The sequence below is a fragment of the Bos mutus genome, chromosome X, assembly GCF_027580195.1.
Source record: "Bos mutus isolate GX-2022 chromosome X, NWIPB_WYAK_1.1, whole genome shotgun sequence".
NCBI lineage: Eukaryota > Metazoa > Chordata > Mammalia > Artiodactyla > Bovidae > Bos > Bos mutus.
In genome coordinates, this window is record NC_091646.1 from 68,796,961 (window position 1) to 68,823,404 (window position 26,444).

At 43.1% G+C, this 26,444-nt stretch overlaps 1 protein-coding gene across 2 annotated transcripts in view; it reads left to right on the forward strand.

The window, feature by feature from the left end:
• LOC102274793 (NHS-like protein 2) overlaps positions 1-26,444 on the forward strand; it is a 200,712-nt gene that overhangs the window by 38,621 nt on the left and 135,647 nt on the right. The window contains exon 1 of one of the 2 annotated variants that reach the window (XM_070365913.1): positions 11,769-11,865. The exons of the other annotated variant lie outside the window; for it this stretch is intronic. The gene's annotated coding sequence lies outside the window, so the exon portion shown is untranslated. Of the gene's footprint in view, positions 1-11,768; positions 11,866-26,444 lie in introns of those variants that run through there. 2 annotated transcript variants of the gene reach the window in all.

Below are 26,444 nucleotides of genomic sequence, written 5' to 3' on the forward strand. Positions count from 1 at the left end.
AGAGGGGTGGGGTGGGGAGGGAGATGGGAGGCAGGTTCAAGAGGGAAGGGATATATGTATACCTATGGCTGATTCATGTTGAGGTTTGACAGAAAACAACAAAATTCTGTAAAGCAATTATCCTTCAATTAAAAAATTAAAAAAAAAAAAAGAATTCCTTCATGGCTTTTGTGTTGTGTATATGGTTGTTTAAAATTCATAGATATAGATGCCTACATACTTTTCATTGTTCTTATAAGCATATTTTATTTATTCATTTTAGTTGTTTGAGCATACGTGTGTGCATCCATGTGCACAGAGGTAGTATGAAGTAGGAATCCTATTTAGTTTTTATCCAGTGGAAGACCAGTTGTTCCAACACTATTTATTGAATAGTTCATCCTTGCACCATAGGCTTATAAATGACAAATATTATTTATTTAATATCTTTACATGAGTTGGCTCAGGAGCTCTCTATTCTCTTTTATTCACTTGTCTATTTCTGTGCCAATGTAATGAATCATCCTTCATTTTTCTTTTTCCTCAAAAATTGTTTTAGCTCTTCTTGTGCATATTCTCTTTCACATGGATGTTCAAATCAATTTGTCAAGTTCTATGAAAAATCCTGTGGCGATTGGATTGGAATGGCAATTAGTTTATAGGTTAATTTAGGGAGGATTGACATGTTTTCTACTTTTTCCCCACACAACTTTTCTTCCTTCATGAAGATTAGAGCCCACGTGAAAAATGTTTAAGGGCTAAAGAACCCACATAAGCCCCTTCTACACACACACACACACACACACACACATGTTTCTGTGTATTTGTGAAAGCCTGCACTCAGGCTCCAAGGGTAAATCTTCATTAGAAACATGGGCTCTGGGCACTAGGGCTGTTGTTCAGTGGTATTCCCAAAGTGGGGAGTACTCCTTTTCCTGATCAAAAAGAAACAACCTCATTCCCCAAATCTCTGACTTGATAACAAACTGTTGGAATTTAAGGAAGGAAGTGGGGAGTAGATGAAGGAGATAAGCAGCACATGGTAACATTAGGAGACAGTGGGGTCATGATTTTTTTATCCAGGAGAGCCCAGGATAACAAGTATGAGTGGTGGAGGATGGAAAGTTCCAGGAATTAGGAATGGCCCCCTCTTCCATGCTGGTGTTTATGGGGTGGGGTCCTGAGGAACTAGGGAACCATCTGTTCTAAGCAGGCTGCTCTCATTCACTGTGTCCATCTATATATGGCATATGTTGGAAGATGGATTGGGTCAGCAGCTGGGCCTACTGGGTCTGATGTTCTGACATTCATAGTGTGGCTTTTGAGGCAGATATGGCTACCTTTTGGTTCACTCCCATAAAACACGCCCCAGGCTCATGGGGTTTTGGTCTCGGTGAGGTTTCTGATGACTGAGTAGTTTACCCTTGTATAAAAATGGCCCATTCTATCACAAAGGAGCCATGCTGCCTGCCCAGTGGTATGCCCCTTCAGTGTTACTAGCTAGCAGTAAGTACTCAGAGACGGTTGCACAGATCTTGATGCCTGGCTTTGGGTGGGGCTGCCAGAGCAGCTCAACCTACCTACTCAGTTGTTCCAGCAAACTGTAAGCCCAAGAAGGATATTGTAGCATGAAGCAGTCTTGGAGTTTAGCTGAAGCCATCCAAACTTTTCCTATGGGGATATAGGGGCTGGTTTAGGGGTTCTTTGCCATGTCCAGATGCTGTCTAGGCAAGCAGCTCTGCCCTCACCTATGTTACATTCAGCTAACAGAATGGACACTGCCCCCAGACAACTTCACTCTCCCCCACAAGGTCATGGTCTCCAAGGCAGGGGTGGGGCCTCCAGTACCAGTATCCCTCTCTGGATCTTAGCATTGAACAAGACTGACAAACATCAGTATAATAAAGAAGGCAAAATCAAGTGCAATAAATACCTTAAAGTGAAAGTGTTAGTGTCTGAACTAACAATTCAGTTGTGTCTGACTCTTTGCGACCCCATGGATGGTAGCCTGCCAGGCTCCTCTGTCCATGGGATTCTCCAGGCAAGAATCCTGGAGTGGTTAGCCATTCCCTTCTCCAGGGGATCTTCCTGACCCAGGGGTCGAACCAGGGTCCTCTGCATTGCAGGCAGATTCTTTACTGTCTGAGCCAAAGGCAAAATCAAGTGCAGTAAATACCTTAGGAGAGGTACAAAGTGCTATGTGGAGTTTACTAATCCCACTTTTGAAAATTCAACCTATCATTAAGCCTTTTCAAAAAGCCATTAAGCCTTTTACCTTTTCCGTCCATTTTCATGACTCTGATTTAGGCCCTACTGAGCGCTACTGGTGGAGAAGGAAATGGCACCCCACTCCAGTACTCTTGCCTGGAAAATCCCATGGATGGAGGAGCCTGGTAGGCTGCAGTCCATAGGGTCGCTAAGAGTCGGACACGACTGTGCAACTCCCCTTTCACTTTTCACTTTTATGCACTGGAAAAGGAAATGGCAACCCACTCCAGTGTTCTTGCCTGGAGAATCCCAGGGACGGGGCAGCCTGGTGGGCTGCCGTCTATGGGGCTGCACAGAGTCGGACACGACTGAAGCAACTTAGTAGCAGCAGCAGCAGCAGCAGAACACTACTGGACAACCTCAGGGGCCACTTCTCTGATCTATTTTCCTCTGGTGCATCTTCGGAACTCAAAGTTCTAATCACATCCTCTGCCCCATAATAAAACATCTTGACAGAATCAAGCCAAACGTCCACCTGACTTTCTTCTTAAATGTCATTTACAGCTTTTCCTTTATTTCCAAAATAGCAAATGTTTATTATAGTGCTCGACTTTCAAAGTCCTTCTGATGCTTTCCAACTGTCCTTTCCTGTATATGTCTCTAAGTGGGGTTGGAGGGCAGTTAGGAGGACAATACAGCTTGATGCTATGTAAAGCACACCTTGAACTTTGGGGTCAGAGATAACTGGTTCGTCTAGTCCCTCCTCTGTGTCTTAGTCGCGTGACTGGCCCTCTCTCTTCACATTTCTGTCGCCCTCAGTTTCCCATTCTGATAAGGCCATGTAACAAAACAACCCCTATTCAAGGTCAATGAGGAAGACTCAGTGAGAGCGGAGGTACTGGGGCTTCCAGGGCTGGAAGCTTCCCCAGGGTAGGGGTTCAGGCAGGGTGCCACCGTCGGGGATCCGCCCCGGGCTGCTTTTCATGCGCAGAGTACCTCGGTGTGTTACCAGGCGCGTGTGGAGGCGGCGAGCCTGGGGTGTGAGCAGTGCGGAGCAGCCGGCGGGATGAGTCAGGTCCATCAGCACCTCCAGAACAGGAGGCTCCTCTGAAGCGACCCGGCGCCCCGCCCGCCTTCCTCCCCCGCCCAGCCGAGCGGCCGAGTAGACCCCGCGCCCGGCAGAGGGCGCTGCAGGGCAGCTGCTCCAGATGCCAAAACGGACGCGGCCTCTCTGGCTCAGAGCGAGAAAAGATCCTGGGGCCCAGGGATGTGGTGGAGGTGAGGGGGTGGGGGTGGAGGAAGTCTCTACAGTCCCAGAGGTGGCTTTGTTTTGAACGAAAAGGGTTTTTAAACACCGAAGTAGAATGTACCCTAGAATAATCAGTCCCTGTACAGTGCTGGTCTGACAGGGCCATACTAGAGAGAGCCACTTCTTGCTTGCCCCAAGCTTTTGAGCAGGGATGTGAGAAGCTGGCGATGTCCCCATTCTCTCCAGAGGGATCCCTAACAGAGTGGGTCTCCCTTTTCCAAAATGCATCTGCCTAAGTGACCCAGCCCTTAATCGTGTCTCCTCTTAACCTTTCCCACCCTAGGCGATGGAGTGGAGGTTCCAAAGATTTGGGCTGACTGCAATGGTGGGTGGGGGTGGGGGTGGTGGGAAGAGCTCTAGCTATCAGGGGACCAGGGTTTCAGTACCAGCTCCTTCTCAAGTGTGACCTTGCCCATTTCATTATTCATTCATTCATTCAGAAAACATCCATTATGTTCACAAGGCACTGACCATGGGGGGAAGGGAGGATACCGAAGCTGTGGACAGTTATCCCAACCTTAAAACAGCTATGTTTCACACAGGACCCCACGGCACAGGTGACCCATAAATATTTGTTGAATAAATGTTTTGATTTAATCAGTACACACAAGGCCAGGGAATTTTGAATCACTGATGTGTCCCACGTGCCTAGAACAGTGACTGACACACAGTAGGTTCTCAGGAGTTTGTCAAGTGAATGATAAAGGAATACATTAAGCATTCTGTGAGCATAGAGGAGAGCACCTAACCCATTAGAGTAAGTGATGTTTGAACCAAGTCTTGAGGAAGAGTGGGTGTTAGCTAGGCACCCAGAAGATACAGGCAGAGAAGAATGTGTGCCAAGATACAGAGCCTACAGTCCTCACAATCCCTCCTGTCCTCAGTTCCCTCCTGTAAGAAAAAAGATATAGTTGGCCTTGTAATCTCTCAGATTCTTCAAGTTCTCAGATTCTCTGACTCTAAAAATGAAGCCAGTTACCCAGGTTAAGACCTGGGCATCTTTACAGTTCAAGAAATTCAGGTTTGGACTTTTGAGTGGGCCCATCTTTGACTAAAGACTTGGTGATCTTGTGCTAAGTGTGTTAAGTTGCTTCAGTCATGTCTGACTCTTTGCGACCCCATGGACTGTAGCCCACCAGTCTCCTCTGTCCCTGGGATTTTCCAGACAAGAATACTGGAGTGGGTTGCCATTTCCTTCTCTGGGGGATATTTCTGACCCAGGGATCGAACCTGCATCTCTTCCGCCTCCTGTATTGACAGGTGGGTTCTTTACCGGTAGCACCACTGGAGTATAATTTCATGATCTTAGGCACCCTTTCTCATCCCCTTGCTCTTTCACTTTGGAAGTTTTGCTCAAATCCTCATATAATGAATCATCTACACCATAAAAGTCAGCACTTATTTGTGTATTGCCATGATTTTTCTTTGTGTTCAATTGCTTTTTTTAAATAAAACCTTTGTTAATTTCATATTTTTAAATTATTAACAGTTAATTGTGGGCAAAACAAAAAAGTACACAAGAAAGTAAAAACCACCCATCCTTCACCTACCTGATGTAGTTACTTGAAGATATATTATGCCTTCATTAAAATATACACACGTGAGATCATACAACACATTGTCACAGATGGTGTCGTATGAGTTTACATTCCCAGTGAAAGCATGGGGAGATCTGGGGACAGTTCTCTCATACCCTGTATGTCATTACTTGTGTCTCTGATGGAAAGAATGTTGGCTGGGACCCCAAAAACTCCAATTCTTTAGCCAGATGTAGACCATCATGCTAAGTCCTCAGAGATCATACTGTTCAAAGAACTTTTCCTTCTGAGGCAGAGATTTGGACCTGAACCAATGTGATGCCTTCTCACCCTGCCTGGAGTTTGGCTAGAGTTAGGCAAGATTACATGGGCGCCACCAGGCCTCCTTTGGTCCAGACCAGAGACAGCACTGGGGAGCTTGAGGAGGTGCTGCTTGGTGCTGCTTCCCTACCTGTGTGAAGGGGACCCCACAAATAAACCTGTAACCCTGACTTGCTCCTCACGAGTCCAACTCCTCATACACCACCCCACTCCACATCCTGCTGTGTCAAAGAGGAAGACGCTAAAGCCACACTAGGGAAATGGAGCCTGCTAAGGTCTGACAATGACCAAGAGGAAGGGATGGCACCCAAACCAGATCAATTTCCCTTGGTCCCTCCCATTAAAAGTTTCATCCCCGGCACACTGGCCCCTTAGTTGTGTCTAGTTCCTTGCTACTCTATGGGCCAGTGACATAGATAACAAGCTCTCTAGGAGATGGTTTGTATATTAAAGTTTAAGAAGGAAAGTGCAAACTCTGTTTCAGAAGATCTGGAGTAGAACCTGAAATTCTTCATTTTCAAACAAGTTCCCAAGTAATAGTGATGCAGCTGCTCCATGGGCCACACTTTGAGTAGCAAAGATCTTTATGCCTTTTTTTCAGTCTCTTGTCCTACCTGAAGGTGAAGGGGCAGGAGAGGCCTCCAGCATTCCCTAGAGTTAGAATATGTAGACACACATACACACATATGGAGTCAAGAGCTATGTCCTGGGGTATTGAGTAAATGCTTAGTGAGTGAATGCATGAAGTTTAAGAGTGAGAAGACTTCAAGCTACACTCCCATTCTTCCCACTCCTCAATGACTTTCCCATTTCAGTGGCGATAGCATCAGCTTCATTCACAAGATGGAATTGGTTCCTTAGCCATTTTTGCCTGGTTTTGTCTTCCCTTTCTCACTGCTTCTTTTCTCATTCACACTTCTCATCTATCCCCAGGCTTCCTCCTGTCTCTGGTCCCATCGCCCTCCAGTTTACTGATAAGCCTCTGCAGGTACACACCAGGCCTTGAAGAAATATATCCAGAATCTTTCCTCTCCACTCTGAACATACTTTTACTAACATGGTGTCTCTAGTTCCTGGAAACCTAATCTGGTTTTCCCAACACCACCCCCCCACACACACCCCAGGCCTGTTACAGTCTGCTGCTTAGCTCGATGTGCACTTGGATCCAAGATGCTGCCTCCATGACCTGCCCTGCCATGCTCTTGCACCCAACTGCTTTTACATTGCAGCCTTATTATTTTTTTTAATTTAATTTTATTTTTAAACTTTACAATATTGTATTGGTTTTGCCAAATATCGAAATGAATCCGCCACAGGTATACATGTGTTCCCCATCCTGAACCCTCCTCCCTCCTCCCTCCCCATACCATCCCTCTGGGTCGTCCCAGTGCACCAGCCCCAAGCATCCAGTATCGTGGATTGAACCTGGACTGGCAACTCGTTTCATATATGATATTATTACATTCCACTGATATAAATAATTACACTTCATATAAATAATTATTACATTATTACACTGATATTATTACAGTGTCCCAGGCTCCTGCTTGGACTGCAGGGAAAGTCAGATATGGCAACCTGGTTCTGTATTCACATATGTATTTTATATTCATAAGTAAATTCTAAACTCCCAGAGGGCAGGGTTGTCTTTGTCTTGTTCCTCTCTATCCCTCTTGCAATATTAGCATTTTCCTTCATTCATTCATTCATTTCTCAGAGATTGAATCTCCATTCTATGCTAGGCCTGGTACCAGGTGCTAGTGCAGCAGAGGGGAGGCAGACACAGTCTAATATATTCTAGGAGATTCAGGGCAATGGGGGAGTTCACAAACATGAGACTAGCAAACTGATTTTGAGCCCAAGCCTGTAGAAGTATTTGTGAAATGGTTGGTGAGCAGGCAGGGCCTACCCATGCTTGAGACAGATCAGGAGGCAATTTGGGCTGGTGGCTCCTGGAGGCCTACCTTAGAGGATCTGGGGAAAAATGGGAGAAAGATATGGAGTATTGTCCACATCTTCCAAAATGAGCATGTAGAAGGGGAACTAGCAATCATGGTCCTGACCAAAACAAGCTTTCCAGTTGTTACCTGAAACAATAGGATTTGGGATGTAATTCTGAGACATGGGTGATGTCATGGGAATAGTAGTAGTAAAGTCAATTCTTTCTAGAATGCAGATTTGATGACCTTGTGACCTGAGTTTGGGTGCCAGCTCTCCCTCTTGCTTGCTGTCAGACCTTGGAGGGCTCCATTCACCTAGCACAACCTTGGAGGCTTCCTCTCTGACATGGCAGGATGTGGAGTGGGATGGTGTGTGAGGAGTTAGATTCAAGAACCATAAGCTTCCTTCGAGTTCTTGACATCTGTGGCATGCGAGAGGAGCAGAGGCACAGAGTAAGAAGTTTCAAGCAGCAGAGTGGGCCATGGTTGGGGAGGCAGGTGAGGAGTGAAGGGCGAGAGGGTCTGACCAGGGCAGGGGCAGGGATATGGAGAGGGGCTAATGGATTGGCACCATATTTATGATGAAATGGAACTGATGAGAAGTGTGAACTGGCCAGATGATGGAGAGGAAGAAGAAGGGGGAGGTCTAAGAAGATGGAAATTTTGCTTCAACCAAGGAGAACAGAGTAAGAGGAATCTTGGGTCACAAGCCCAGAGTTGCTAGCAAACTGCCATATGGGCTTCAGCAAGTCTTTGTTTCTTTCTGGGTCTCAGTTGCCACATCTGTACACTGAAGGGATGATTTTGATCTTCACAGACCCCCTCCTTGACTCATAATGACAACAATAAGTTAGGGAGTGCTACCAGTTTCCAAATTACCCTTGAGCTTGTTAAAAGTTTAGAGGCAAATTCTAGACTCTTAAGTGGGAAGCTTGAAGCCATGGCAGAGCCAGTAACTGCAGCGCCTTGGGCAGCAGAGGTTGAGGGAGGGGGAGTTGGAGGGCAAGTGGGGCTACGTGGAGAGGACTTGGAGGCTGTCCTGAGGCAAAGCCCCAGGGAGGGCAGTCCTTGAAAAGGAGCTTGTTTCTTGGCCTCAGAAGACCTGGCTTTGGCAGTGTTTTAAAGAAGATATTTAAAGATCCCAAGTCCCAGAGGAATACAAATGGCAAAGCATCACAAGTGGTGTTGGAGTCATCTTTGCATAGTAGGGGAGCTTAGCTGGAGGTAGGACTTTGCCCTGGGGGTTGGGTTAATGAACTCTGCACCACCCTGATCTATAGAAGCCCATTTGTAGATAACAAAAAGAGTTAACTTAACTTGTAGATAACTTAAAGAGCCTCTGCTGTGTCCTAGCCCTGGCTCTAAGCACTTTACATGTACTTATCCATTCATTGCTACATGTACTTATCCATTCATTGCATCCTTACAGCAACTCCATTTTTACAGGTGAGGAGACAGGCACAGAGAAGCTAAGTAGGGTGGCCCAGATCACACAGCTATTGAGTAGAAAAGGGGGCAGACCTGTCTCCAGTGCAGTAAACCACAGTGCTATCAGCCACATTTGGGACTGTCAACAGTAGAGTTACAGCCTTTTTCCATATCACATCACAGTTATCACAGGTATCTCAAAAAATCATTTTTTTTTTTTACTATCTCAAAAGTTTGTTAGTATTAGACCTATTGCTAGATCTTGTTACATTGAATCTGTTCATCAAGAAGCACATATGACTAGACTGTAAATTGTATTTCTGTATACAATAATGTTTCCTTTGTAATCCTAAGTAGTTTTTCAATATGCTGCTGTTGCTGCTAAGTCACTTCAGTCGTGTCTGACTCTGTGTGACCCCATAGACGGCAGCCCACCAGGCTCCTCGGCCCCTGGGATTCTCCAGGCAAGAACAATGGAGTGGGTTGCCATTTCCTTCTCCAATGCATGCATGCATGCTAAGATACTTCAGTCATGTCCGACTCTGTGTGATCCTACAGACAGCAGCCCACCAGGCTCCTCCATCCACAGGATTCTCTAGGCAAGAATACTGGAGTAGGTTATCATTTCCTTCTCCATTATTTAATATATTTAAAGGCATTTTTTTTCCTGCAAAAGGGTCTGTAGACTGCTAAAGGGCTTTGCCACATACCCTAGAAGGCTCCTCCAATAAAGGGCAGGCTGGAGAGTTGGGAAGCATGCATACTGAGCACCCCTCTATGCCGGACACTTTGCCCATGTACTTTTATTGCAGCTCCATGACCCCAGAAACTGTGTGATTATCCCACTTGATACACAAGGAGACCAGGGCTACTGAGGAGGAGAGTATAGTGTACAGTCACCATCAAGTATGTGGCCAAGCTGGACTGTGCATCCAGGTCTGTCTGACCAGAGTCTATTTTTTAAACACTGCAGCTGTGTGTCTTCCTGGAATGTGAGTGTCAGACCTCACATGCAGTTTCCTCAAATACAGATGACCTCCCCAGGATAAAGGACAGCTTTTTATGCATAGAAGGTAGCATACTTTTTCAGCCCCAGTGCATCTCCAGACCTGGGTTGTGGGATGAAGGCCCTTCCAGGGAGGAGGGGAGCGTCTTGAGAACAGTACCAGATCTGAAGCTTGACAGCAAGAGGGATGTGGCATAATGGTTGATGGCCACATGCCTGAGTTCAAATCCCACTCTTGAACCAATTGCTTCACCTCTCAATGCCACAGTTTCCTCAACTGCAAAATGAGAATAAGAATGATACCTCCTATGATGGTCATGTCTTTTTACACAGTTCATGAGGTTCTCATGGCAAGTGTGCTGGGATTGTTTTCCATTCCCTCCTCCCGTGGAGCACCAATGCAATGGACATGAACTTGGGCAAACTTTGGGAGATGGTGCGGGACAGGGAGGCCCAGCTTGCTGCAGTCCATGGGGTCGCAAAGAGTCTGACACAACTGAGCAACTGAAAAAAAACAATGGTGGTAATGAGGATTGGGTGAGGTAACAAAGCACTTAACATTGTCTGGCATGATGGTGTGAGCCACTGGCATTATTTTCTCCTGAGAGAGTGATGCATGCAGGGAAGAACTGCTTCTGGAATAACTTTGGGAGGTGCCAACATTTTCTCTTTTCCTATACCTGTTAGCTGGTCACCCTTCCTCTGATTCCCTGATATCTTAAGCAGCAGGAACCCTCAAAGCCATGGCTTGTACCTCTGATGGCACATTAGAATCACCTCCCGAGTTTTTACACCAGTGGTGCCCAGGATGCCCCAGACTGATGGAATCTGACTCCAGGGGTGAAGCTTGAGTATGAGCCTTTTTTCTAAAGCTCTTCAAGAAATTCTTATGTACAGACAGCTGAGAACCATGGCCTCAAAAGGAAATGAGGCTGTGTGCTGTTCTTCGGGGTGAAAAAGGAGGGGGGAGCTTGGAGACAGTGCCCCACTCTGCAGACAGACTGAAAAGGAACACAAGCCTAGGTGTGGAGAGCAGGCAGGCAGCTTTAGGGAAGAAGAGGAGCTGGAGTCTGCAGTAAGAAAGAGCCACCAGGCCCAGAGCCTGGCCCCCAGACCTTGCCAAGCTGATGGCCTAGATGGTTTTCCTACAGAGGAAGTGAGAAATATGGAGGCAAGAGGAAGATCAGGATGTGCTCATAGCCACTTTCTGCACCCCTGAATTGCAGAGAACACGGAAGATAGGCTGTTCCTTCTCCTCCCCTGGCACACACACAAAATGGCTCCCTATCTATCCACTCACCAGCTCACACCCGGATTCCACCCCTACCCAACCCAGCAAAAAAGTCCCAACTCTGATCCTTGTAAGTATCTCTGAGCTGGAACAGCACAGGCTGCTGAGGGTCAGATGCCAGGACCCTAAGCACCTCAGGGTGCTGCCTTCCACTGTAAGAAGAGACAGCAGCAAGCTGGGAGCTTGGGAGGGCTGCCACTATTAGCTTTTTATGTGTCAAGAAGGGAAACCACGGCTGAGAGGAGGAGAGTGACTTGATCGTGGTGACACAGGAAGTAGTGAGAGATGGGACTCATGTTCCAGTGCTCTTTTTCCCACACTCACTTACAGACTTCAAGAGACCAGCCCAGTGACTCTAGCTAGCAGAGTCACCCAGCAGAGGTCTTAAGTTGGCTGCTCTGAGGGAATCTCCAGTTGTGGGTCTAGATCAAGAGTGGAGGTGTGGGGCATTTGGGGTTTTGCACTGTGTTGCCTTCCCCCTATCTTTTGTCCTGGGACATATTTGGGCCAGGTGAGATTTGCCCCCCACCCCGGCATAGTGGAGACTATGTCTTTAAGAAAGGCTGAGTCAGAGCCTCAAGGATCAGTTTCAGGCAGCCCTCAGAAGGCAAATCTGGATTGAGTTTAGGAAGAAAAAAGAAGGGGTTAGCTTTGGTCCTGCCTCCTTTCCTTTCTCTCCTTTGCTTGTCCCTCCTCCGGCCTTAGTCTAGAAATTCAGTTCACTTGGCCAGAAGGTTACAGAGCCGAGGGCTTTCCCCAGCAGCCTTGTCCTCTCATTTTATTCCTCCTCCAGCTCCCAAGCACACATTCTGGAGGACTGCTGGGCAAGTTGCTGGAATGACTAGGTATGTAGTCTGGATATTTTAACTTTTGCCCTGTCAGTGAGGTCTGGGAATGTCTGACATTGACCTGGTGGGAGGTGGGAGCAGGACCTGCCAGGACCTCCAAGAACCTTGGTAACTGAGGCAGATGGGCCATGAGCACAGCCCTCTGGTTGATTCCACAAGGGGCTCTGTATTTGGGAGTCTGTAAGCTCAGAGGCCTGGTCTGTGCAGCCTGGCCTACCAGCACCCTTGTGAACTGCCTACCCAAACCCCGAAGAGTGGGAGTTTGGGAATGTGGAGTGTTGGCTTTGCTGCTGGAGGAGGAATTGAGGCCAGAGGGGAGCTAGGAACCCCATGAGAAAGGCAGATGGAAATATTTCCGGCCCCAGCCATCAGTCTGTTTGTCCATGACACACTGGTGTATAACCTCCCAGATGAGCAAACAGGGTTCAGTCGGCTCAAGTTGCATATGCGGTGGCCAAGAGCCATGCAAGTTCTTCTCGGGCTTGTTTTCCATTTTGTGGAAAACTAAAAGCAAGGCTATTAGTTTTTTAGGACCTCAGAGAAAAGGACTTAATGCTGCTTAGCTGAAAGGGAGAAGTGTAAAGAAAGAGGTATGGAAGGCAAACTGGGCTGGTGATAGCGATTCAAGGAGAGCTTGATATATCTGTGAGCTAAAGAATGCTTTTCTTTTACATTTTAGATCTAATCCATGCATTTCTTTATGGTTTTATTCAACAAATATCTGTTAAATGACTAGCGGTGGCCACTGCTGGTGAGGGGAGCCAGTAACCCAACATGGCAGCTGATCCTCCTATCTGACCTCCTTCTCTACCTCTCTGCTCCTCCCTTTCCTCACCCCACTCCCAGCCCCTTTGAGAGAGAAAGAGGCACCAGCTTCTCGTGCACTCAGGTAACCTGATGAGGGTATGATAAGTGCTGACATTGTTGGCAGTAGAGTGGGTATATCTCATCTGACAGCAGTCTCTTGTGAAGGAAACTTGCAGCTGGGCCCCAAACATGACCTCAACCACTGGAAAAGACTTTGAACGTCAGAAACCAGCAGGGACACAGTTCAACTGAACTGTTTCTGGACAGAAGGGGCGGTGTGGGACCTTTCTGGACATTAGAGGTAAAGCTAGGCCCCTGGTCAAGCCTTTAGCATCATATGTGGGCCAAGGATCAGTTGGATTTACCAAGAGCATCTGAGGACTTTGTTCTTTGTGATTTAAGCGAGTTGTCATAATTTGGGCAGGAGGCATGCTGGGATTGCAGCCACTATTGAGGCTATTAAGGAAGGGGTGGGGTTGGGAATACTGGTTCTTGGGTGGTCTTTGGGTGTGGAAGACTTAGGCATGGCAGAGGCAAACGTGTGTGTGTGTGTGTGTGTGTGTGTGTGTGTTATAGGAAGTAGTCCCTAGGAGAAAGAGCCTGGCAAAAGCCAGGCAGGAAATGTAATTCTGTCCAAGTACGCTTGGGATTCAGGACTGGACTCATAACTGGAAAGTTGTACAAGGGCCCAATGAATGCAGTGAAAGAGCAGTGAGACCAGTGCCAGGGCTGCTTACCCTGTTGGAGGCAGAAATGAGAGGGGGCTGAGCCAACTGGTGAGTTCCATGACTTCAGCTCATGGGGGACTGAGTGGGACTTCCAGGAGCTACTAACATTCTACTTAAAAAAATCCTCATAGCAGTATCTGTCTACAATGCACTTTGAGCACTTGAGCTTGAATTGGGTTTATCTGAGGAGCTATTTCTGAGCCTAGAAGAGAGGGGGACTAGTTATTTGATTTCTTGAGGCTATGACAGTGACACTGTGCAAATTTATCCTTGTCCACCCTTCAAATTCCACCATGGTTGCTCCTGCATCTCCATGAAGGGCTATCACTGAGCTAGACCTCCCATCCCACTTCCTAGACCCCAGGATTTGCCTGCAAGCTCCTGTCGTTCCTTCACAGAATAAAGCTGCTGCCCCAAGGAAGTTGTTCAGTTGAGTGGCTGAGGGGAGAGGAGTCCAGAAAGCAGGAGGAGGATGGGAATCGTTTCAGGAAGGTTAAACGCCAGCCAGCATCCTAAAGATAAAATAGGGAGCTGGGCATTCCCATCTATGGCAATTTTGTGGAAGAAGCTCAGTGAAGGTTGTTTCTTCTCTCTCATGAGGGTGCATTTTGGAAAAGTGCTTCATTTCCTTTCCATGTTCCCCACACATTGTCTGAAGGGGCAGGTTTCATGTACTATTTTTTTAAAGTGGAGAAAATCGCCCCTTCAATATAAAGCTGAGTAATTGCAGTAAAAAGACACAAGCAAATGAGGCTTCTGCCCAAGTATGGGAAAATATCTGTCCATCTCCCCACTTAATTAGAAAAATGATCTGCTGGATAGTGAGTCATGCTACCCATCAGCAAACAGCACCATCCCGAGTCACAGCTACGAATAACGTAGGTGAGAGATGTCAGCAGCTGTGACGAAGAAAAGACGTGAAGGGACTTGGATTCCCGATGCCAGCAGCTGTCTGGACCACCTTTGCCCCATCCTGCACAATAGATAATGCACTGAACTGAGCTGCCTTATCATCCATAATGCACGTAGATCAGTATGCCTGGGAGCGTCAGTGCATCTTGATTAGTAGGGTCTCTGCAGGGAACAAGAGATCTAGATCAATCTACAGCTCTTTGCATAGTCTGGGAGTTCCTTTTTATTGAGCAAAACATGCATACAGTAAGTGCAAACAGTGTGCTAGTTGTAAATGTGTAGCTCAATGGATTTTTACCTATGTGTACGTCTTTGTGTAACCAGAAGCCAGATCAAGATAAAGAACATTTGCAGCACCCTAGAAGGCTTATTTTTGCCCCTTCCACCTGGGAGTTCTTTATTTACTTGCACCTAAGTACTGCAGCCAAATGTCTGGGATCAGCAGTGCGCTGGTAAATGTTTAACAACCAGTTCTGGTGTTTGTGGAGAGTGCCTTGCTTTGTAGCATTTGCCAATTTTTATGGCCTAAATATTCCCACCATGGCTGATTTCAAGCTGTGAATGGTTTAAAAATTGGTTTACAAAATTCTGAAAATATAACAATTGGCTATGGTGAGCCAGGGTAAATTGCTCCAACACACCAGTGGTTGTGATGTGGGATCAGAGAAAACTGGGGTCCACACGTCTACTCAGCCCACCCGGTGTGATGCAGGTGGAGATGGGTTCTCAGATACTCCCAGGTGCAGCCCTAGAGAGAGAATTGTTCATAACTTACAAAACAGAAACAGATTTACAACCTTAGGGAGCAAGCTTATGGTTGCCAGGGGGAGAATTGGGGGAAGGGATAGTTAGGGATGCACAATTACACACTGCTATATTTAAAATGGATAACCAATAAGGACCTACTGTAGGAGAAGGCAATGGCACCCCACTCCAGTACTCTTGCCTGGAAAATCCCATGGGCGGAGGAGCCTGGTGGGCTGCAGTCCATGGGGTCGCTAAGAGTCAGACACAACTGAGGACTTCACTTCCACTTTTCACTTTCATGCATTGGAGAAGGAAATGGCAACCCACTCCGGTGTTCTTGCCTGGAGAATCCCAGGGACAGGGGAGCCTGGTGGGCTACCATCTATGGGGTCGCACAGAGTCGGACACGACTGAAGTGACTTAGCAGCAGCAGCAGCAGTATAGCACATGGAACTCTATTCAGTGTTATGTGGCAGCCTGGATGGGAGGGGGTTTGGGGGAGAACAGATACATGTATATGTATGTGTACATATATGTATATGTATCCCTTCACTGTTTACTTGAAATTATCACAACATTGTTTGTTAGTTGGCTATACCCCAATACAAAATAAAAAGTGTAAAAAAAGAGAGAGAGAATTATTCACAGAATTTAAAGAGATCTCTCACTTCTTTCATCCATGCACCAGATATTAGTTATGCCTCTATTCTAGAGTCATGAACATGAGTAAACCATGGTTCTATCTCTCAAGGAGTTTCCATAATTTAGCATTGGAGGGAGAGGCAGACATTGGAGGTATGTATGCAATAAACGGTTCTAGGGACTGGAGTAAGAGACTCATGGGATGTATTGAGGACACCGAGGAGGGTTCATTTCTGCCTTGGAATCTGAATTTCTTACCCCACTTGACTTTGGAAAGTGCCTTGAGGTTGAGGAAAAGCACATCATACATGTCTGTCTTGGATCCTGATTCTACCTCTTCCATGCTGTATGATTTGGGGCAGGTCATTTAACCTAGCTGAGCTTCAGGTCCCTCATCTGTTAAATGGGAGTAATAGTAGTACCTATAATACATTACATAGTTATTTTGAGTATTAAATGAAATAATTCATGAATAGCACTTAGCATACATATGCACTTAATAATTATTAGCTTCAGTTAGAAATTATTAGCCACTAACTTGGACAAGCCCTGAGTCTAAGATTCATTTTCTTCATCTGAAATGAGAAAAAATGCCAACTTCGCCAGGGATGTCTTGAGAATTAAATAAGATTATATAGGTGAACTGTCTGGCTCAGAGCATGTCCCCAGCAAATGCTAGTTTCCATCCTTTCCCTGCTTTCTGATGTACTGACTTATGAACTGCTTCCAAAAAAACCCAGCTTTGACATCTTAGTAAATAAATACATCAAGTAATACACCAACCCCCTTTAAAATTTTTTATTTTGAAATAATTATAAATTCTCAGCAAATCGCAAAAAAAAAAAAAAAAAATGTACAGGGGGTTCTTTACCCAGTTTCCCCTGATGTTGATATCTTACATGACTATAGTACAGTGTCAAAATTGATATTGGTACAATTCATAGTCCTTATTCAGATTTCACCAGTTTTACATGTACTCTGTGAGGGTGTGTATGTATTGTGTGTGTATGTAATTTTATCATATGTGTAACCATCCCCACATGTTTCCTTGGTGGCTCAGCAGTAAAGAATCTGCCTGCCAATTCAGGAGACTCAGGTTTGATCCCTGTGTCAGGAAGGTCCCCTGGAGAAGGAAATGGCAACCCACTCCAGTATTCTTGCCTGGGAAATTACATGGACAGAGGGGCCTGGCAGGTGACAGTCCATGGGGTTGCAAAGAGTCGGACATGACTTAGTGACTAAAGAACAACAAAACCATCCCCACAATCAAGGTGCAGAACTAATCGAGGTGGTCACCACAAGGATCTGCCTGGTGCTACCTCTCGATATTCACACAGCCACTAGCCACTTCCCGCATTACTAGCCCCTGGCAACCAAGATGCTATTCTCCACCCATATGGTTTTGTTATTTCAAGAATATTATATAAATAAGTTTATATCATATGTAATCTTTCAAGACTGTTTTTTTTTTCATTCAGCATCATTTTCTTGAGGTCCTTGCAAGTTGTTACATCTATCAACAATCTGCTCCTTTTTATTGCAGAATAGTAGTCCATGGTATGAAGGTACCAGTTCATTTAACCATTCACCTGTTAAAAGACATCTGTGTTGTTTCCAGTCTGGGGCTGTATGAGTAAAACTTCTATGAGCATTCATGTAAGAGGTTTATCTGTGAACATAAGTATTCATTTCTCTGGGATAAATGCCCAAGAGTGCAGTTGCCAAGTTGTATGTTAATTGCATGCTTAATTTTTTTCCTATGAGGATTTTTTACTGAGGTATAGTTGATGTACAATATTACATAAGTTTCAGGTGTACAACATGGTGATTCACAACTTTTAAAGGTCATATTCCATTTATAGTTATTATTGACTCTATTCCCTGTGTTGTACTATAGGTCCTTGTAGGTTATTTATTTTCTTCATACTAGTTTGTATCTTCATCCCCTACTCCTATCCTGTCCCTCTCTACTTCCCTCCTCCCACTAGTAACCACTACTTTTTTCTCTATATTTGTGAATTTCGTTTTTGCTACATTCTATAGTTCTTTTAAGATTCTACAAATAAGTGGTATCATACAATGTTTGTCTTTCTCTGTCTTATTTATTTCACTTCTTTTAGCATAATGCCCTCCAAGGCCATCCATGTTGTTGCAAATGGAAAAATTCACTGTTTTTATGGCTGAGTACTATTTCATTGTGTGTGTGTGTGTGTGTGTGTGCAGAACATCTTCTTTATCTGTTCATTTCTTGATAGACACTTAGGTTGCATCCATATCTTGGCTATTGTAAGTAATGCTACTGTGAACATTGGAGTACAAATACCTTTTCGAATTAGTGTTTTCCATTTTTCTGATACATAGCCAGGAGTGGAATTTCTGGGTCATATTGGTAACTCTACTTTTGTGTTTTTGAGAAACTGCCACACTGTTTTCTATAATGGCTGCACCAATTTACATTCCCACCAACAGTGTGTGAGGGCTCCCTTTTCTCCACATCCTCACCAACATTTGTTATTTGTGTTCTTTTTGATGATAGCCATTCTGACATGTGTGAGGTGATACTTATTTTTGACTGTGCTGGGTCTTCATTGCTGCATGCAGGCTTTCTCTCGTTGCCGGGAGCAGGGGCTACTCTTGGTTGCAGTGCATGGGCTTCTCATCGTGGTGGCTTCTCTTGCTGTGGAGCACAGGCTCTTAGACACACGGGCTTCAGTAGTTGCAGCTCATGGGCTCTACAGCTCGGGCTCAGTAGTTGTGGTGCACAGACTCAGTTGCTCCGTGGCGTGTAGAATCTTCCTTGACCGGGGACTGAACCTGTGTCCTCTGCATTGGCAGGCAGATTCTTTTACACTGTACCCCCAAGGAAATCCTCATTGTGGTTTTAATGTTCATTTCTCTGATGATTAACAATGTTGAGCATCTTTTTCAAGTGCCTGTTGGCCATCTGTGTGCCTGCTTTGGTAAATGTTTATTCAGGTCTTCTTCCCATTTTTAAATCAGTTTGCTTGGTTTTTTGATGTTGAGTTGTATGAGCTGTTTGTATATTTTGGGTATTAACCCTTTATTGGCCATATCATTTGCAAATATTTTCTCCCATTCAGTAGGTTGTCTTTTTGTTTTGTTGATGGTTTCCTTAGCTGTGCAAAAGCTTTTAGGTTTAATTAGGTCCCATTTGTTTGTTTTTGCTTTTATTTTCTTTACTTTAAGATAGAGATCCAAACAAATACTGCTACAATTTATGTCAAAGAGTGTTCTGCCTAGTGGCAGTACCAGGATTTGATGTGGTCACTTTTGTTTTTTAAGCCATTCTGATAAGTGTGATATCTCACTGTGATCTTACTTTACATTTCCCTAATTGCTAATGATGTTGAACGTCTTCTCATAGTTTATTTGCCATCTATATATACTCTTCAGTGAAATGTCTGTTCATGGCTTCTGTCTATTTTCTAATTGGATTGTTCTTTTTTTACTGTTAAATTTTGAGAGTGCTTTATGTATTCTAGCATGTAGATTTGTAGTTTCTTGGATAGGTGGTTTACAAATACTTTCTCCCACTCTGAAGCTTTTCTTTTTGTCCTTTTCACATGGGCTTTGACAGAGCGTACATTTTAATTTTGAAGAGATTCAATTTATCAGATTTTCTTCTTACGGTTTGTCCTTGTGATGTCAAATCCAAGAACCCCTTACCTCGCCCTCAGTACTAAAGATTTTCTCTTTTTTCCCTAAAAGTTTTATATTTACATTTAATTCATCATCCATTTAGAGATTCTTTTTTCCCCCCCGAGGAGGTCAATTCTTTCAGTGCCATTTTTTTGACAAGGTTTTTTTTCCTCCATTGAACTGCTATTTCACTTTTGTCAAAAATCAGTTGGCTCAATGTTATGTGGCACACTGGGTGGGAGGGGAGTTTGGGGGAGAATGGATACATAAATACGTATGGCTGAGTCCCTTCACTGTTCACCTGAAACCATCACAACATTGCTAACTGGCTATACTCCAATACAAAATAAAAAGTTTTAAAAAATCAGTTGGGCATATTTCTGAGTTCTCTATTCCATTTCATTGATCTGTGTATGTATTGCTCCACCAGTAACACTCACTCTTGATTAGTGTAGCTATATAATATAAGCAGAGTCCTCCCATTCTGCTCTTCTTTTCAAGATTATTTTTAGCTATTCTAGGGCCTACTGCCTTTCCACATAAATTTTAGAATAAAGTTGTCTATATCTACAAAAGAATCTTGTGGGATTTTTATAGGAATTTCATTAAACCTATACCTTCAATTTTGGAAGAATTGCTATCTTTACTATGTTGAGTCTTCCAATCCATGAATATAGTATTGTTTCTCCATTTATTTAGGTCTTTGATTTCTTTCCTAAGTAGTTTAGTAATTTTCAGCATAGAGATCCTGTGCAAGTTCAATACATAAATATTGCTTTTTTGGGAACATTTGTAAATGGTATTATGTGTTTTTTAATTTGGTTCCCACATGGTCAGTGCTTGTATATAGAAATGTAATTGTCTTTTCTGTGTTGAGTAAGAGTGGTAAAAACAGACACCCTTGCCCTGTTCCTGATCTCCAGGGGAAAACAGTCAGTCTTTCACCATTATGTTTAATGTTAGCTGCAGATTTTTTGGGAAGTGTTCTTTACTAAGTTGAGGACGTTCTCTCTCTCTTCCTGGTTTTCTGAGCATTTCTATCATGAATGGGTATTGGATTTTGCCAAATTATTATGCTTCAATTGATTTGTTCATGATTCTTCTTCCTTAGCCTGTTGATTACACTCATTTTTCAAATACTGAACAACGCTTGCATTCCTGGAGTCAACCTCCATTAGAATAAAACATCTACTTTGTCATGGTATCTCTCTTTCTGTATTGCTGAGTTCTGTTGCTAATACTTTGTTAAGCATTTTTGTGTCATGTGTCAATTCATGAAGGATATTGGTCTGTAGGTTTCATTTTGTCCTATCTTTGTCTAGTTTGGTATTGGGGTAATATTGAACTCATACATGATTTGGGGGAGTGTTCCCTCCTTTTCTGTTTTCCGTAACAGATTATGTATAATTTTTTTTAATTCAATATTTTAAATCATTATAGGACTATTCAGATGATCCATTTCTTGATTGAAATTTGGTAGTTTGTAGTTTTGAGATATTGATCCATTTCTTCTAAGTTGTTGAATTTATGAGTGTAAAGTTGTTTTATAATATTTATTATTCTTCTAATGGTTTCAAAATCTATGCCAATTATCCCTGTTTCATTCAAGAACCAGCTTTTTGTTTCCTTGATTTTGCTCAATTGCTTTCTCATTTTCCAATTTCATTGATTTCTGCTCTTATCTTTATTATTTCCTCAATTCTTCTTACTTTGGGCCTATTTTCTTTTTCTTCTCTTTTCTTGGAGTAGGAACTTAGATTATGAATCTGGGGCCTTTCCACTTTTATAAGGTAAGCATTTAAAGCCACAAATTTCCCTCTAAGCACTGCTGTAGTTGTATCCTACAAATTTTGACAGGTTATATTTTAATTTTCGTTCAGTTCAATGTATTTTTAAATTCTTTTGAAACTTCCTTTTTGACCCACAGATTGTTTAGAAATGTGTTGTTTAACTTCCAAGTGTGTGGAGATTTTCTTGTTTGGGTTTTTTTTATCGACTTGTAGTTTAATTCCATTATAGTCAGAGAATACACTCAATATGATTTCAAATATTTTAACTTACTGGGATCTATTTATATATATAGTCTAGGATATGGTTTACCTTAGTGAATGTTCATGAATTCTTGGAAAAATATGTATTCTGCTCCTGTTGGGTGGAGTGTTCAATGTATGTCAATTAAATCCTATGGATTGCTGGATTCTTCTGCTTTTGTCAAGTAGTTCTTTCAGTTATTGCAAATGGAGTGCTTAAGTCCCCAACTATAACTGTGGATTCATCTAGTTCTCCTTTCAGCTCTTTTAGTTTTTGCTTCTTGTGTTTTGCAGCTCTGTTGCTTGATACATTCACAATTAGGATTGCTGTCTTCCTGATAAATTTATCCGTTCATCATTATGTAATGTCTTTCTTTTTCCCTAGTAGTTTTCTTTGCTCTAAAGTCTACTTTATCTGATATCAATATAGTCTGTCTTGCATTTTTAAAATTAATGTTTGCATGACATATCTTTTTCCATCTTCTTATTTTCAACTTACCTATATTGTTATGTTTAAAGCAAGTTTCTTGTGGACAACATATAGTTGAATAATGTTTTTTAGCCCACTCTGTTAATCTCTATATTTTAGCTTTAATATGTAGGCCATTTACATTTAACATAATTATTAATATGTTAGGGTTTAAATCTGCCACTTTATCTTTTGTTTTCTATTTCCTTTTTGTGTCTTCATGTGGGTTACTTGAACATTTTTTAGAATTCCATTCTGATGTATCTAAATGTCTTTGAGTGTATCTCTTTGTATAACATTGCTGAAGGCATTTATAGATAGAGATAGAGATATCTATATAGATAGATATCTCATAAGATATAGATCTTTTCATAGTTGCTGATATTGTCATTTTACTAGTTCAAGTGAAGTATATAGTAATCTTCAGTTCAGTTCAGTCGCTCAGTCGTGTCCGGCTCTTTGCGACCCCATGAACTGCAGCACGCCAGGCCTCCCTGTCCATCACCAACTCCCGGAGTTCACTCAGACTCATGTCCATCAAGTCAGTGATGCCATCCAGCCATCTCATCCTCTGTCGTCCCCTTCTCCTCCTGCCTCCAATCCCTCCCAGCATCAGGGTCTTTTCCAATGAGTCAACTCTTCTCATGAGGTGGCCAAAGTACTGGAATTTCAGCTTTAGCATCATTCCTTCCAAAGAAAGCCCAGGGCTGATCTCCTTCAGAATGGACTAGCTGGATATCCTTGCAGTCCAAGGGACTCTCAAGAGTCTTCTCCAACACCACAGTTCAAAAGCATATAGTAATCTTACCTCCCTTTATATCCTTTTTAGCCTCCATTTATAATTATCTTAACTATTTCCTCTAGATTCATTTAGAACTATATCAGACAGTATTATAATTTGTTTCAACCATAAACCATAATTTAGAAAATTTAAGATAAGAAAGTTCAACATTTACCCATATTTTCACTTACTCTACGTTTCCTTCCTGATGTTCCAAAATTCCTTCTTTAATCATTTCCTTTAAAGACTTTAAAGACTTTCGTTTAGCTGTTCTTTCAGGGTAGGCCTCCTGACAACAAATTCTCTTAGTTTTTCTTTCTCTGAGATGTTTTGATTTCCCCTCCATTGCTGAAAGATACTTTCATTGGACATAGGATTCTAGGTTGACAGCTCTTTTCTTTTAGCACTTGAAAAAATGTGCTACATTTTTTTTAACTCCATGGTTTCTGATGAAAACTCTATTGTCAGTTGGATTGTTTTTGCACCATGGGTAACTGTTTTTCTCTAACTGCTTTCAAGATCTTTTTCTTCTTCTTTAGTTTTCAGAAGTTTATTTGACTTGTCTTGGTGTGAATTTCTTTGAGTTTATCCCATCTGGGTTTGCTCACCTTGAATCTGTAGGCTTATGTCTTTGACTAAATTTGAGGAGTTTTCACCCTTTATTTCTGTTTGCCTTCTGGGGCTCTGCTGATATAAATCTTAGATATTTTATCATTGTCCCATGTCTCTGATGTTCTGTTCATGCTTTTTAGTCTATTTTCTCTCTGCTGGTCAGATTGTATAATTTCTGCTGTTGTCTTCAAGTTCATAGATCCTTGCCTCTGTCATATTATTTCTTCTACTGAGCCTAACCAGTGCATTTTTATTATTGTATTTTTAAGTGCTATAATTTACTTTGGGTTCTTTTTGTATTTTTTGTTACTTTGGTTGAAATTTCATATTTAAAAAAATTAAATAGTATTTGTTGAAGCACTTTATGATGGCTACTTTAAAATCCTTGCTTTGTAATGCCAACATCTGATTCATCCTGGTGTTAGCATATGCTGATTGTCTTTTCTCACTCATGTTGTGATTTTCCCAGTTTTTGGTATGATAAGAATTTTTTAATGCATCCTGGACATTTTGAATATTATGTTAGGAGACTCTAGATCTTACTTCAATCTTGTATTTTAGCAGGAAGTCATTCTATTTAGGTTTAACAGGTAGGTCCTGGCCTACCTCTGTGTGCCATGGTTCCAATGACAATTTAGTTTTTAGAGCCCTTACACTACTATTCTGGTATTTTTGTTCACCTTATTGGTGCTCCACATGGAAGTAGAATGCAGTTCTCCAAGACTGATACTGCTGTGTGGGGGTAGGAGACACCAGGCCTGTGAAGGAAGAAAGCTCTTCCCTAGGCCAGATGCCTGTGGGCCTCCCACTCGATCCCTACTGGTATCCCCAGTGGTGGCAGAAGATGCTTCCCCAGGCCTCTCACCAAGTTCTCGGTAAGCAGTGAGAGATACCAAGATTGCAAAGCGGAGAGTACCTCATCCAGCCAACTCTCTGGACAGCCCGATGCCAAGAGGGTTTTCACTCAATCTCTACTAGTGTCATCAAGGAAAAAAGGCTTACCTAGGCCACCTTCTGTCACTAGGTGGATGGCTGGGAGGTGCTGGACATGAATTGCCTTCTGCCACAAGGTCGAGGGTTGAGAAATGCTAATCAATCCCATTTAAGAAGCCAGACCACCAGAAAGCTCAAAGAATCCCAGTTTGCTTTGGCAGCACAGGACTCATACTTTCAGGTGCAGGATATGGGAATGAGGTTTGGGAACCTAGGACCTAATCATACTTCTTTTCTTTGGGCAAACCATTTCACCTGTCTGAGCCTCAAGTGCCTCCTTTGTAAAATGAGGTAAAGGTTGTGTGAAGGCTTAAATGATCTTGGTATGTATCTGGCCCTCAACGAAAGAAGTGTGTGTAAAAGGATAAAAGCAGGGGCAGCCAGAAACACTTTATTGCTCCAGATTTTAAAAATTATACAGCAAAGTAGACTGGAAAATGTCAAGTCTTAACATTTTGCCACATTTGCTTCAGATCTTTTCTAAGAAACAGCTAATTACAGATCCAGCTGTGAGCCCCACCCCATGCTGGCCTAGAGGAAGTCAGTATCCCAAATTGGCTCTAATTTCCATGCATATATTTTTACTTCCACCACATACATATGATCCATAAATATATATATTGTTTTATGCATGTTTTTAAACTTTGTATAAATGGCATCATATTGTGCATGCATATTCTTCTGCAAATTTCTTTTTATAAATCATTATGCTTTTGAGATTTATCCATGCTGATACATGGGTTGCAATTTATTGATTTTTATTGCTGTATACTATCCCATATAGTTCAATTCAGTCACTTAGTCATGTCCAACTCTTTGCAACCCCATAGACTGCAGCACACCAGGCTTCCCTGTCCATCACCAACTCCCGGTGCTTGCTCAAACCCATGTCCATCGAGTCTGTGATGCCATCCAACCATCTCATCCTTTGTCAGCCCCTTCTCCTCCTGCCTTCAATCTTTCCCAGCATCAGGGTCTTTTCCAGTGAGTCAGTTCTCCGCGTCAGGTGGCCAGAGTATTAGAGCTTCCACATAATTGCTGTACCACAATTTATCCATTCTCCACTTGTTAGACATTTAAATTTCTTCTCATTTTTCATTGATTATAAATACACCATGAAATGCCTTTTGAAGCTCTCAAAAAATCTCCAACTTCAAGTTTAGTAAAGTTCAGTGGCAGCTACATTTCCAATCAGTAGCCCCCATATGGTGTCTATAGGAAATGCCAGAAAGGTCTGTTAAGCACAATATGACCCATTTTGGTTGGGTGGGAGCTGGTTATATCAGTGGACTGAATCCTGTGTGGAGTTGTTGTGGATATTCAGGACCCACACATGCATTTTTTTTTCAATCATTCTCAACCCCTTGACCCCATCTCATTGTGGTCCTATTAAAATTCCTCCTGTCCTTGTCACTTTCATGTCCACCCCTTTCAGTGTACAACATGACATGTCCTCAGTGTCCCTCTCTCTTTCATAATTTTTTTTGGTTAGTCTGCAGTCCTGTGGCCCCACAGAAGGGAAATGGCTTAAGGATTACTAAGCATCTGCTTTGTATACTAACCCCAAGTTAAGTGCTTCAGGTGTCCAGTCTCATTAACAATCCCACCCAGCCCTCCAAGCAGTTGTTATCATTTTCATTAAAGAGATGAGGAAACATCCAAATTGGCAGCCAAAATGGGTTGAGTGTAGCACTCATATGTATGGGTGTTGTGGGCACTAGGAAATGGGGATGTGGGTGGGGCAGAGCTCCGTTGTGCCTCTGAGCAGCCTTTGATGGAGGAACTGAACTTCTCTGTCTCTTTGGAGGTCTTGTTAACCATCCTGTAATAGAATTTTTCCTTTCAGAGGATGTGTCCTAATCTTCTCTTGAAGTAGCCCATGGAATCGGAGCTGGATAGGAACACACATCGCATCTGCACAGTCCTATGTGTTATATACCATACCCACTCATTCTTACACATGCACATGCTCCTTACTAACCTAGACCAACAAAGGGTCCAACATTTTAACTGTCTGCAACATGTCACTTGACCTAGAGATATCTTGTTTACACCTCATACCTACTCTGTGATGATGTGGTATTATGATTTTATTTTTTTTTCTGGTCTGGATGTTGAACCTCAGAAAGATTAAGTCATTTGTTCAGGGTCCCAGAGCTGGGATGTGCTGGAGGCAGGATTCTAAACCAGAGTGA